The 12256-nt window shown below is 36.8% G+C and overlaps 7 non-coding genes across 7 annotated transcripts; all 7 read left to right on the top strand.

Moving 5' to 3' along the window:
- The first annotated feature begins 1209 nt into the window (after positions 1-1209).
- On the top strand, positions 1210-1280 carry Trnap-ugg. Its single transcript has one exon. It is a non-coding gene; the product is annotated as a tRNA-Pro (tRNA).
- Positions 1281-2244: 964 nt separating this feature from the next.
- Trnan-guu lies at positions 2245-2318 on the top strand. Its single transcript has one exon. It is a non-coding gene; the product is annotated as a tRNA-Asn (tRNA).
- Positions 2319-3301: 983 nt separating this feature from the next.
- Trnap-ugg lies at positions 3302-3373 on the top strand. Its single transcript has one exon. It is a non-coding gene; the product is annotated as a tRNA-Pro (tRNA).
- A 1876-nt stretch (positions 3374-5249) lies between these two features.
- Positions 5250-5323, top strand: Trnan-guu. The gene has a single exon. It is a non-coding gene; the product is annotated as a tRNA-Asn (tRNA).
- Positions 5324-5993: 670 nt separating this feature from the next.
- Positions 5994-6067, top strand: Trnak-cuu. Its single transcript has one exon. It is a non-coding gene; the product is annotated as a tRNA-Lys (tRNA).
- A 221-nt stretch (positions 6068-6288) lies between these two features.
- Trnap-ugg lies at positions 6289-6360 on the top strand. Its single transcript has one exon. It is a non-coding gene; the product is annotated as a tRNA-Pro (tRNA).
- A 310-nt stretch (positions 6361-6670) lies between these two features.
- Trnan-guu lies at positions 6671-6744 on the top strand. The gene has a single exon. It is a non-coding gene; the product is annotated as a tRNA-Asn (tRNA).
- Positions 6745-12256: the final 5512 nt, after the last annotated feature.

Genomic DNA, 12256 nt, shown 5'->3' with positions numbered 1-12256 from the left:
AACAGGTATTGGGCACTGGTCGCGCCGTGGGTTACAGATTAGTGTAGTTTATTGGGTATAAGAATAATTGTGTTTATACTCAATATTGTTCAATAATTATAATTATTGTTCATGCTATAAATAATTTACTCATACTATTATCAAGAAGCGATAAGAGCCTCCGTGGCGCAATTGGCTAGCGCGTTCGGCTGTTAACCGAAAGGTTGGTGGGTCGAGCCCACCCGGGAGCGTGAAGTAGTTATTATTTGTACTCTGGAATATTCAATGCATATTGTTTATACCCAATAGTATTTGATGATTATATTATCCATCATATATGTAGTTTACACGAGCCCGGACATTTCTTTAAATTCGAGCACATGATCTAGGCATTTCTTTGAATTCGACTGCCTATTATTTACTACAAAGTTGTACATTGGATGCAACACAAACACCACTGGGTAGAACATGTGGTTCGTTGGTCTAGGGGTATGATTCCCGCTTTGGGTGGGGAGGTCCCGGTTCAAATCCTGGACGAGCGCGGGCATTTCTTTCAATTCGAGGGCATATTATTTATTACATGGGGGTACAGCGTTTCAGAAGCTGTCACTCAAACCGAAAGTAGACTTTGTATAGTTTGTATAGTTTAGGAGTGAAGTAAATGTTAACTATTTGTGTGTGAAGTGAATCGGGCCCGATGTATGGACAGGTATTGGGCACTGGTTGCGCCGTGGGTTACAGATTAGTGTAGTTTATTGGGTATAACAATAATTGTTGTTTATACCCATTATTGTTCAATAATCATAATTATTGTTTATGCTATATTTAATTTACTCCTACTATTATCAAGAAGCGTTGGTGGTTCGAGCCCACGCGGGGGCGTAAAGTAGTTACTGTTTATACATATTGTTTATACTCAATAATATTTGATGATTATATTATTTATCATATATATAATTTGCACGAGCCCGGACATTTCTTTAAATTCGAGCACATATTATTTACTACAGTATTGTATATTGGATCGAGAACATATTATTTACAACAATGTTGTACACTGGTTCCAACACAAACATGCACTGGATAAAACCCGTGGCTTGTTAGTCTAGGGTTTTCGGCTTAGATATTAAACGTAAGTGGCAAATCATGTGTAAAATGTGTTTATTGAGTAGAACCCGTGGCATGTTGTACATTGAATGCAACACAAATACGCAGTGGGGTACAACCCGTGGCTCGTTGGTCTAGGGGTATGATTCCCGCTTTGGGTGCGGGAGGTCCCGGTTCAAATCCCGGACGAGCCCTGACATTTCTTTAAATCCAAGTGCCTATTATTTACTACAATGTTGTACATTGGATCCAACACAATCACGCACTGGATAGAACCCGTGGCTCGTTGGTCTAGGGGTATGATTTTGGCTTAGATAATAACGTAAGTGGCAAATCATATGTAAAATGTGTTTATTGAGTATACCGCGTGGCTCGTTGGCCTAGGAGTATGATTTTCGCTTAGGGTGCGGGAGGTCCCGGGTTTAAATTCCGGACGAGCCCGAACTATTCTTTAAATTCGAGCACATATTATTTACTACAATGTTGTACATTGGATGCAGCATGGGTTACAGATTAGTGTATATATAAGTTCCATGTTAGAATAAGCAATGTTTTAGGATAAGTGATTATTAAATGTAAATATAGGTTAGTTAATTAAGTAACGAACAAACGCCTTTTCATTAGTAATATTTAAAGTTTAACCGAAAGGTTGGTGGATTGAACCTACCCGGAAGCTTACAATAATTGTTATTCATACCCATTATTGTTCAATAATTATAATTATTGCTTATGCTATATATAATTTACTCCTACTATTATCAACAGCGCGATAAGAGAGAGGGGTATGATTTCCGCTTAGGCTGCGGGAGGTCCCGGGTTCAAATCCCGGACGAGTCCGGACTTTTCTTTAAATTCGAGCACATATTATTTATTACATGGGGGTACAGCGTTTCAGAGGCTGTCACTCAAACCGAAAGTAGACTTTGTATAGTTTGTATAGTTTATAGGAGTGAAGTAAATGTTAACTATTTGTGTGTGAAGTGAATCGAGCGCGATGTATGGACAGGTATTGGGCACTGGTTGCGCCGTGGGTTACAGATTAGTGTAGTTTATTGGGTATAAGAATAATTGCTGTTTATAGTCATTATTGTTCAATAATTATAATTATTGTTCATGCTATAAATAATTTACTCATACTATTATGAAGAAGCGATAAGAGCCTCCGTGGCGCAATTGGCTAGCGCGTTCGGCTGTTAACCGAAAGGTTGGTGGTTCGAGCCCACCCGGGAGCGTAAAGTAATTATTATTTGTACTCTGGAATATTCAATGCATATTGTTTATACCCAATAGTATTTGATGATTATATTATCCATCATATATGTAGTTTACACGAGCCCGGACATTTCTTTAAATTCGAGCACATGATCTAGGCATTTCTTTGAATTCGACTGCCTATTATTTACTACAATGTTGTACATTGGATGCAACACAAACACGCACATGGGTAGAACATGTGGTTCGTTGGTCTAGGGGTATGATTCCCGCTTTGGGTGGGGGAGGTCCTGGGTTCAAATCCTGGACGAGCGCGGGCATTTCTTTCAATTCGAGGGCATATTATTTATTACATGGGGGTACAGCGTTTCAGAAGCTGTCACTCAAACCGAAAGTAGACTTTGTATAGTTTGTATAGTTTAGGAGTGAAGTAAATGTTAACTATTTGTGTGTGAAGTGAATCGGGCCCGATGTATGGACAGGTATTGGGCACTGGTTGCGCCGTGGGTTACAGATTAGTGTAGTTTATTGGGTAAAACAATAATTGTTGTTTATACCCATTATTGTTCAATAATCATAATTATTGTTTATGCTATATTTAATTTACTCCTACTATTATCAAGAAGCGTTGGTGGTTCGAGCCCACGCGGGGGCGTAAAGTAGTTACTGTTTATACATATTGTTTATACTCAATAATATTTGATGATTATATTATTCATCATATATATAATTTGCACGAGCCCGGACATTTCTTTAAATTCGAGCACATATTATTTACTACAGTATTGTATATTGGATCGAGAACATATTATTTACAACAATGTTGTACACTGGTTCCAACACAAACATGCACTGGATAAAACCCGTGGCTTGTTAGTCTAGGGTTTTCGGCTTAGATATTAAACGTAAGTGGCAAATCATGTGTAAAATGTGTTTATTGAGTAGAACCCGTGGCATGTTGTACATTGAATGCAACACAAATACGCAGTGGGGTACAACCCGTGGCTCGTTGGTCTAGGGGTATGATTCCCGCTTTGGGTGCGGGAGGTCCCGGGTTCAAATCCTGGGCGAGCCCTGACATTCCTTTAAATCCAAGTGCCTATTATTTACTACAATATTGTACATTGGATCCAACACAATCACGCACTGGATAGAACCCGTGGCTCGTTGGTCTAGGGGTATGATTTTGGCTTAGATAATAAACGTAAGTGGCAAATCATATGTAAAATGTGTTTATTGAGTATACCGCGTGGCTTGTTGGTCTAGGAGTATGATTTCCGCTTAGGGTGCGGGAGGTCCCGGGTTTAAATTCCGGACGAGCCCGAACTTTTCTTTAAATTCGAGCACATATTATTTACTACAATGTTGTACATTGGATGCAGCATGGGTTACAGATTAGTGTAGATATAAGTTCCATGTTAGAATAAGCAATGTTTTAGGATAAATGATTATTAAATGTAAATATAGGTTAGTTAATTAAGTAACGAACAAACGCCTTTTCATTAGTAATATTTAAAGTTTAACCGAAAGGTTGGTGGATTGAACCTACCCGGAGGCTTACAATAATTGTTATTCATACCCATTATTGTTCAATAATTATAATTATTGGTTATGCTATATATAATTTACTCCTACTATTATCAACAGCGCGATAAGAGCCTCCGTGGTGCGTTGGTCTAGGAGTATGATTCCCGCTTTGGGTGCGGTAGGTCCCGGGTTCAAATCCCGGGCGAGCCCGGATATTTCTTTAAATACGAGTTCGTATTATTTACTACAATGTTGTACATTGGATCCAACACAAACACGCAGTGGGCAAATCATGTGTAAAATGTGTTTAGTAAGTATACCGCGTGGCTCATTGGTCTAGGGGTGTGATTTCCGCTTAGGGTGCGGGAGTTCCCGGATTCAAATCCCGGACGAGGCCGGACGTTTCTTTAAATTCGAGCACATATTATTTATTACATGGGGGTACAGCGTTTCAGAGGCTGTCACTCAAACCGAGAGTAGACTTTGTATAGTTTGTATAGTTTATAGGAGTGAAGTAAATGTTAACTATTTGTGTGTGAAGTGAATCGAGCGCGATGTATGGACAGGTATTGGGCACTGGTTGCGCCGTGGGTTACAGATTAGTGTAGTTTATTGGGTATAAGAATAATTGTTGTTTATACTCATTATTGTTCAATAATTATTATTGTTCATGCTATAAATAATTTACTCATACTATTATCAAGAAGCGATAAGAGCCTCCGTGGCGCAATTGGCTAGCGCGTTCGTCTGTTCACCGAAAGGTTGGTGGTTCGAGCCCAGCCGTGGGCGTAAGGTAGTTATTATTTATACTCTGGAATATTCAATGCATATTGTTTATACCCAGTAGTAGTTGATGGTTATATTATTCATCATATATGTAGTTTACACGAGCCCGGACATTTCTTTCAATTCGAGCACATATTATTTACTACAGTATTGTATATTGGATAGAGAACATATTATTTACAACTATGTTGTACATTGGTTCCAACACAATCACGCACTGGATAGAACCCGTGGCTCGTTGGTCTAGGGGTATGATTTTGGCTTAGGGTGCGGGAGGTCCCGGGTTCAAATTCCGGACAAGCCCTGACTTTTCTTTAAATTCGAGCATATATTATTTACTACAATGTTGTACATTGGATGCAGCATGGGTTACAGATTAGTGTAGATTTAAGTTCCATGTTAGAATAAGCAATGTTTTAGGATAAGTGATTATTAAATGTAAATATAGGTTAGTCAATTAAGTAACAAACAAACGCCTTTTCATTAGTAATATTTAAAGTTTAACCGAAAGGTTGGTGGATTGAACCCACCCGGGGGCGTACAATAATTGTTATTCATACCCATTATTGTTCAATAATTATAATTATTGTTTATGCTATATATAATTTACTCCTACTATTATCAACAGCGCGATAAGAGCCTCCGTGGCGCAATTGGCCAGCGCGTTCGGCTGTTAACCGAAAGGTTGGTGGTTCGAGCCCACCCGGGGGCGTAAAGTAGTTACTGTTTATACACTGGAATATTCAATGCATATTGTTTATACCCAATAGTATTTGATGATTATATTATTCATCATATATATAATTTGCACGAGCCCGGACATTTCTTTAAATTCGAGCACATATTATTTACTACAGTATTGTATATTGGATCGAGAACATATTATTTACAACAATGTTGTACATTGGTTCGAACACAAACATGAACTGGATAAAACCCGTGGCTTGTTGGTCTAGGGTTATGATTTCGGCTTAGATATTAAACATAAGTGGCAAATCCAAAAGTTGGTCTAGGGGTATGATTTTTGCTTAGGCTGCGGGAGGTCCCGGGTTCAAATCCCGGACGAGTCCGGACTTTTCTTTAAATTCGAGCACATATTATTTATTACATGGGGGTACAGCGTTTCAGAGGCTGTCACTCAAACCGAAAGTACACTTTGTATAGTTTATAGGAGTGAAGTAAATGTTAACTATTTGTGTGTGAAGTGAATCGAGCGCGATGTATGGACAGGTATTGGGCACTGGTTGCGCCGTGGGTTACAGATTAGTGTAGTTTATTGGGTATAAGAATAATTGTTGTTTATACTCATTATTGTTCAATAATTATAATTATTGTTCATGCTATAAATAATTTACTCATACTATTATCAAGAAGCGATAAGAGCCTCCGTGGCGCAATTGGCTAGCGCGTTCGGCTCTTAACCGAAAGGTTGGTGGGTCGAGCCCACCCGGGAGCGTAAAGTAGTTATTATTTGTACTCTGGAATATTCAATGCATATTGTTTATACCCAATAGTATTTGATGATTATATTATCCATCATAATGTAGTTTACACGAGCCCGGACATTTCTTTAAATTCGAGCACATGATCTAGGCATTTCTTTGAATTCGACTGCCTATTATTTACTACAATGTTGTACATTGGATGCAACACAAACACGCACTGGGTAGAACATGTGGTTCGTTGGTCTAGGGGTATGATTCCCGCTTTGGGTGCGGGAGGTCCCGGGTTCAAATCCTGGACGAGCGCGGGCATTTCTTTCAATTCGAGGGCATATTATTTATTACATGGGGGTACAGCGTTTCAGAAGCTGTCACTCAAACCGAAAGTAGACTTTGTATAGTTTAGGAGTGAAGTAAATGTTAACTATTTGTGTGTGAAGTGAATCGGGCCCGATGTATGGACAGGTATTGGGCACTGGTTGCGCCGTGGGTTACAGATTAGTGTAGTTTATTGGGTATAACAATAATTGTTGTTTATACCCATTATTGTTCAATAATCATAATTATTGTTTATGCTATATATAATTTACTCCTACTATTATCAAGAAGCGATAAGAGCCTCCGTGGCGCAATTGGCTAGCGCGTTCGTCTGTTAACCGAAAGGTTGGTGGTTCGAACCCACCCGGGAGCGTAAAGTAGTTATTATTTGTACTCTGGAATATTCAATGCATATTGTTTATACCCAATAGTATTTGATGATTATATTATTCATCATATATGTAGTTTACACGAGCCCGGACATTTCTTTTAAATTCGAGCACATATTATTTACTACAGTATTGTATATTGGATCGAAAACATCTTATTTACAACAATGTTCTACATTGGTTCCAACACAAACATGCACTGGATAAAACCCGTGGCAAATCATATGTAATATGCAATTGGCTGGCGCGTTCGGCTGTTAACCGAAAGGTTGGTGGCTCGAGCCCACCTGGGGGCGTAAATTAGTTACTGTTTATACTCTGGAATATTCAATGCATATTGTTTATACCCAATAGTATTTGATGATTATATTATTCATCATCATATATAGAATAGAATAGAATAGAATAGAACTTTATTAAAATTCAATAGTTACAATTTAAGTCATTTACAATACATAATTATTCTAAAAATTCATTTATAAAATAATAGGGATTATTTAGTAAATAATTTTTAACAGTATTTTTAAAGGTGAATCTTGTTTTGCATCTCCATCCATCAGGTAGCTTATTATAGATCTTGGCTCCCAATGTAGTTCTTAGCGATGATTTAAGTTTGATTTTTGGACATATCACTGGACTATTGTGCTCGTGGACATCACTTCTCAATAAATGATTAGTTTTATCCGCATGCACCGCAATAGCTTGTTGCCAAATATAAATGTTTGTGTCAGTCAAAATTTTGTGTTTTATGAATAGCGGCCTGCAAGGCTCCCGAGGTGAGACTCCTTCTATTGCTCTAACCGCCTTTTTTTGTAGATCCATAACTTTAGAAGTGTGTGCACTATGTCCCCAAGCTAATATTCCGTATGAAAGTACAGAATGGAACATAGCAAAATAGGTTTCCCTTGCACATTCCTGGTTTATTATGGATCTAATTCTTCTAATGACATAAATGGCTTTCGAGAGCCTTGCGCATAGCAACTCTATATGTTTGGCCCAGGTCAGCAAACTATCCATTGTTAGTCCCAAGTATTTGACTTCACCGCCTTGAAGTTCAACATGTCTTCTACTAGCTGTAAAATTAATAGAAACAGTTTTGTTTTTATTCAGAACAATTTTATTGGCGAGGAACCACTCTTCAGCTTGTTTATAAGCATTTTGCCTCTTTTCATTCATAACTTTTATGTCTTTGCTTGCAACTGCCAGTGCCGTATCGTCTGCGAACTGAGTCGAATGGCAATTCAAGTTGGAGGGCAGGTCATTCACAAATATTAGGAATAGTAGCGGATCTAAAATACTGCCTTGGACAATTCCAATATCTGGTACTACTTCTGCATTACTGAGCTTATATTGCCAGTCGACGAATTGTTGACGATTCGTGAAGTAGGATTGCATCAGCGTTAACGGAACACCTCTCAGTCCATAATATTCAAGTTTTTTTAGAAGTATTTTGTGTGGTACGCAATCGAATGCCTTACTAAGGTCACAGAACAGCGCACCGCAATGTTCATGATTCTCTAAAGAATCTTGTATGAAATTTAGAAAATTTACTATGGCCTCGATCGTATTCAACCCCTTTCTAAACCCAAATTGACTGTTGTTTGAATAGTTATTGGCTTCAAAGAAATTTAGTATTCTTGAGGCCAACAACATTTCAATCAGTTTAGAAAATACAGGCAGTATGGCGATTGGCCGATAATTGGATGCATCTTGGCGGTCTCCGGATTTATACACTGGAATGATTCTCGCCAGTTTCATTTTATCTGGAAACTGTCCTGTAGCGAATACACTGTTCACGATTGCACAGAGCGGTGAAGCTATATACTCGGCTACTGGTTTGATCATTTTAGCGTTTAGTCCAAAAGCGTCAAGTGATGTCTTGTTTTTCATCTTTTTAATCGCTGTAACAATTTCTTCTGGAGATGTTGGTCTCAGGAACATACTTCGTCCACTGACATATATCTTAGCTAAATAAGCTTCGGGTCTAGTCTTTGCGTCGAGCAAGTCCTTGGTTAGATTGACAGCTACATTCCTGAAAAAATGATTAAATTCGTTTGCTGATGGCGTACCGATTCCGATATTATTTGAATATTTTTGACCTGTTTCTTGTTTTATTATATTCCATATAGTTTGTTGTTTATTATCTGATTTAACTATATTCATTACATTACTTTGTTGACGTTCCATTTCCATCTTATGGTTATATAATCTTTTATAATGTTCAAAGTATTGTTTCAGATCAATTCGCTGTGACTGTTTAAAAGCATCATATAGAAAATCCACAAGTTCTTTGAGATTTCGTAGATTTTCTGACTGCGCCGAAATTTTGTTTTTGTTTATCAATATGCGTTTGTAAGGAAACGCGTTGTTTGCTATTTGTTTAAAAATAGTCAGAAAAATATTGAATTGTTTGTTGCTATCTTCAGTCTGGTCCAGGCAATTCCAATTAACTAGAGATAGTTGTTTTTTGAAGTGTTCCATGTTTTTTTCATTTATTTTTCTTATTATGCGGATGTTCGCGTTGGTAGAAGAAGTTTTGAGATTTATAATCAATGCTTCATGGTCGGAGATCGAGCATGATAAAGTATCAATTATGAATTGGTCTGATTGTAAGTTTGTGAATGCATTATCGATGCAAGTTTTAGAGTTCACGTTGATGTGTGTTGGTTTCATTAACCTATGTTCCAGTCCAAAAGTGGAAGCAGAGTTAATTAGCGCAATTTTATCATTCGAATCTACTAAGAAATCCACATTGAAATCACCGCATATGATGACTTTAGTTTTCGATTCGAATGTGTTAAATATGCGCGTTAGTATTTCTTCAAGTTTTAATAAAAACATATTTAACGTCGAATTTTGCGACCTGTAAATAACAATAATAATTGTTTTTATTTGTTTTAAATAACACGCCGCTACTTCGCATGCAAGCTCAGCAGATTGCACTGCAATGTCATTTAATTCGGCGCAGTCAAGGTGATTTCGGCAAAATATTGCAACTCCGCCATGTATGTGTTCACTACGGCAAAAACTGCTGATCAGCCGAAAGTCACGAATATTAAATAATTTGATTTGTTTGTCATTTAACCAGTGTTCTGTCAGACAAAGTAGGTCAATATTATTTACGTTGACTACATTTGACAAAGCAGCTGATTTATTTGATAAGCATTGAATGTTCAGACAGAGTATATTTAATATATTTACTTGTCGTTGCTTGGTTGCTTTTGGAGCCTGAATAAAAAACGATCCACGCATACTCCTTGAGGCCATATTTCCGGCGATTTAATTTTTTCTAATTCTGATTCCAAAACTGATACCTTGAATGATGAATATACGTTTGGATGTTTGGATGCAATTTTTTTGCACGTTACGTTTTCGAAATTTTTGTCCCGCAGGTAATTTTCCAATTGCTCTTCCGTTGTTTCTGGCGCCAGTCGAAACACATGTAGATGCGCTTGCTTCACCACACCTTTTATCACGGCATTTGCATTTGTGCCTTCGATAGTTGTGGCCTTTCGCCTTGGCGCTTTCTTTCTTTGGACCAAAGTCCAATTTTGTTCTTCTGTTACGCTCTTATTGTTAGTGACGGCGTTGGAAGGCAAAGCGGTAGACGCCACGGCATCACGGAACGTTTCAATTTTCCGCTCTTCCAATTTCTTCAGCGCCGTTGCTACTGCGACACTAACTTGTTCACTTGAGACTTTGCTGGGATCTTTTTCCTTGTTAACATTCGATTTCTTTCCATTCTTTTTTTTTGATTTCTTATTGACTGCTTTCTCAGTATCGATATCAATACTGGGTGCAGCTGAAGAAACCTGCTCCTTCTTTTGATTCGGATTTACCCATTGCAGCAGCTTGATTTTATCCTCAAGCTGCTGAATTATGTACTCCTTATCTTTTATTATGGTAATTTTGTCTTCTATTATGGTGTTTTTGTCGGCAATTGTTTTTTCAAGCCTAGAAATTGTTTCCATATGGTCACTGTACACTTCACTGTTAACACAACACTGTATCAGATTACGATATAGAAATTTGAAGTTTTTCCTATTAGCACAACTAATGTGGTACATTTTTCCGCAGTTTTTACAAATGCCTACATTTGGGGCCTTTGTTTCACAGCAATTATAGGAACTTTTCACTTCCTATTCTGGCACTAATGGTGTCGATTGTGACATCATTGCGGCAAGTTAAAACGGCACGTCTGTACGTTACGGCGGTCAACGAAAGACTATATATATATATTTTGTAGAGTTTCGAACAAGAATCCAAAAATAGTACAAAATAAAAAACAAGAAAAGTTTTTAATAAACATTTTCTTTATTTAATTATTTGTTTACTGTCAACGTTTCGGAACTAGGTACGTTCCATCTTCAGGACATCTGTCAAGAAACATGATCTTGATGAGATTTAAGCAAACAATATGTTTAGGAATAGAAAATAGATTTTTCTTAAATAATAAATTAATTGTAACAAGTAATAATGTACAGAAATATGATAATATGATCAAAAAGAAAATGATAAAAATAAATGAGTGGATTATCAGAACAGGATATTAAAAATGATAGAATTTTTTTTTTTTTTTTTGAAAGTTATGGAAAATTTTTTTAAGAAAGGATTAATGATAAAATTGAATTAATTATCTGTATGTTTGAATATACGTTAGCACTTTTTCACTAAACAAGAATTTTTGACAAAAAATGAATTTGTGAGTTATTTTTCCGCCGAATAGTTAACTTTTGTAAATCAAAATTACTAAAAGTGTTGTCTTTTTTTTTTTAAAAAAAAAAATTATTATTTGAAAACAAATAATATTGTATTCGATGTTATACTATTGGCTTTTGGAAACGAACTAATTGTATTTGCTGGTTCATATGTAACACGTGTAAACACTTGAAACGAGAACTGTGAGATTGCATGTGTGTGTTTTTTCATGTTAGGGTGTAAATACTTAAATTATTGAACCTAAAAGGAAGTCGATATTAATTGTTTGTCAAAAAGTGTAAAAAATTTAAATATGAATCATGTAATAGGTTGTGATCTGATCTAATGTTGACACTGTTAGAAACATTCATGAGAATAAGACAACTCTCCGCGAATAACCTCCTAAAGATGCAACTTTCATGATATAAAATCTTTGGAGTAAAATTAAATGAATGGGCGTTTTCTATAGAGTGTTGTACTAGGGTACTTTTGAAATTTTTTTGTTTATGGTGGACCACACTTAGTTCATGTTGTCTCATTCTCTTGTGTACATATTGGGAGGTTTGTCCAATATATTGAAAAGCACAGTCATTACAAGAAACAGAATATACTACATTAGTATTGAAATTGGATGGGGTAGGGGATTTAATGTTCGTAAAGAATTGGGTGAAGGAGTGTAAGGATGAGCCTGATACTAAAATGTTTTCTTCTAACAAAATTTTGGCAAAATAATATATATTGTGACGAGAAGGGTTGAAGCCCCCCTTTTTGGGGTATGCAATGCTACCAAATATTATA

Source organism: Ctenocephalides felis, unplaced genomic scaffold (genome assembly GCF_003426905.1).
Source record: "Ctenocephalides felis isolate EL2017-DRISC unplaced genomic scaffold, ASM342690v1 CF-g0.4_SCAFFOLD_03573, whole genome shotgun sequence".
Classification (NCBI taxonomy): Eukaryota; Metazoa; Arthropoda; class Insecta; order Siphonaptera; family Pulicidae; genus Ctenocephalides; species Ctenocephalides felis.
This window is presented reverse-complemented; position numbering and strand designations above follow the sequence as displayed.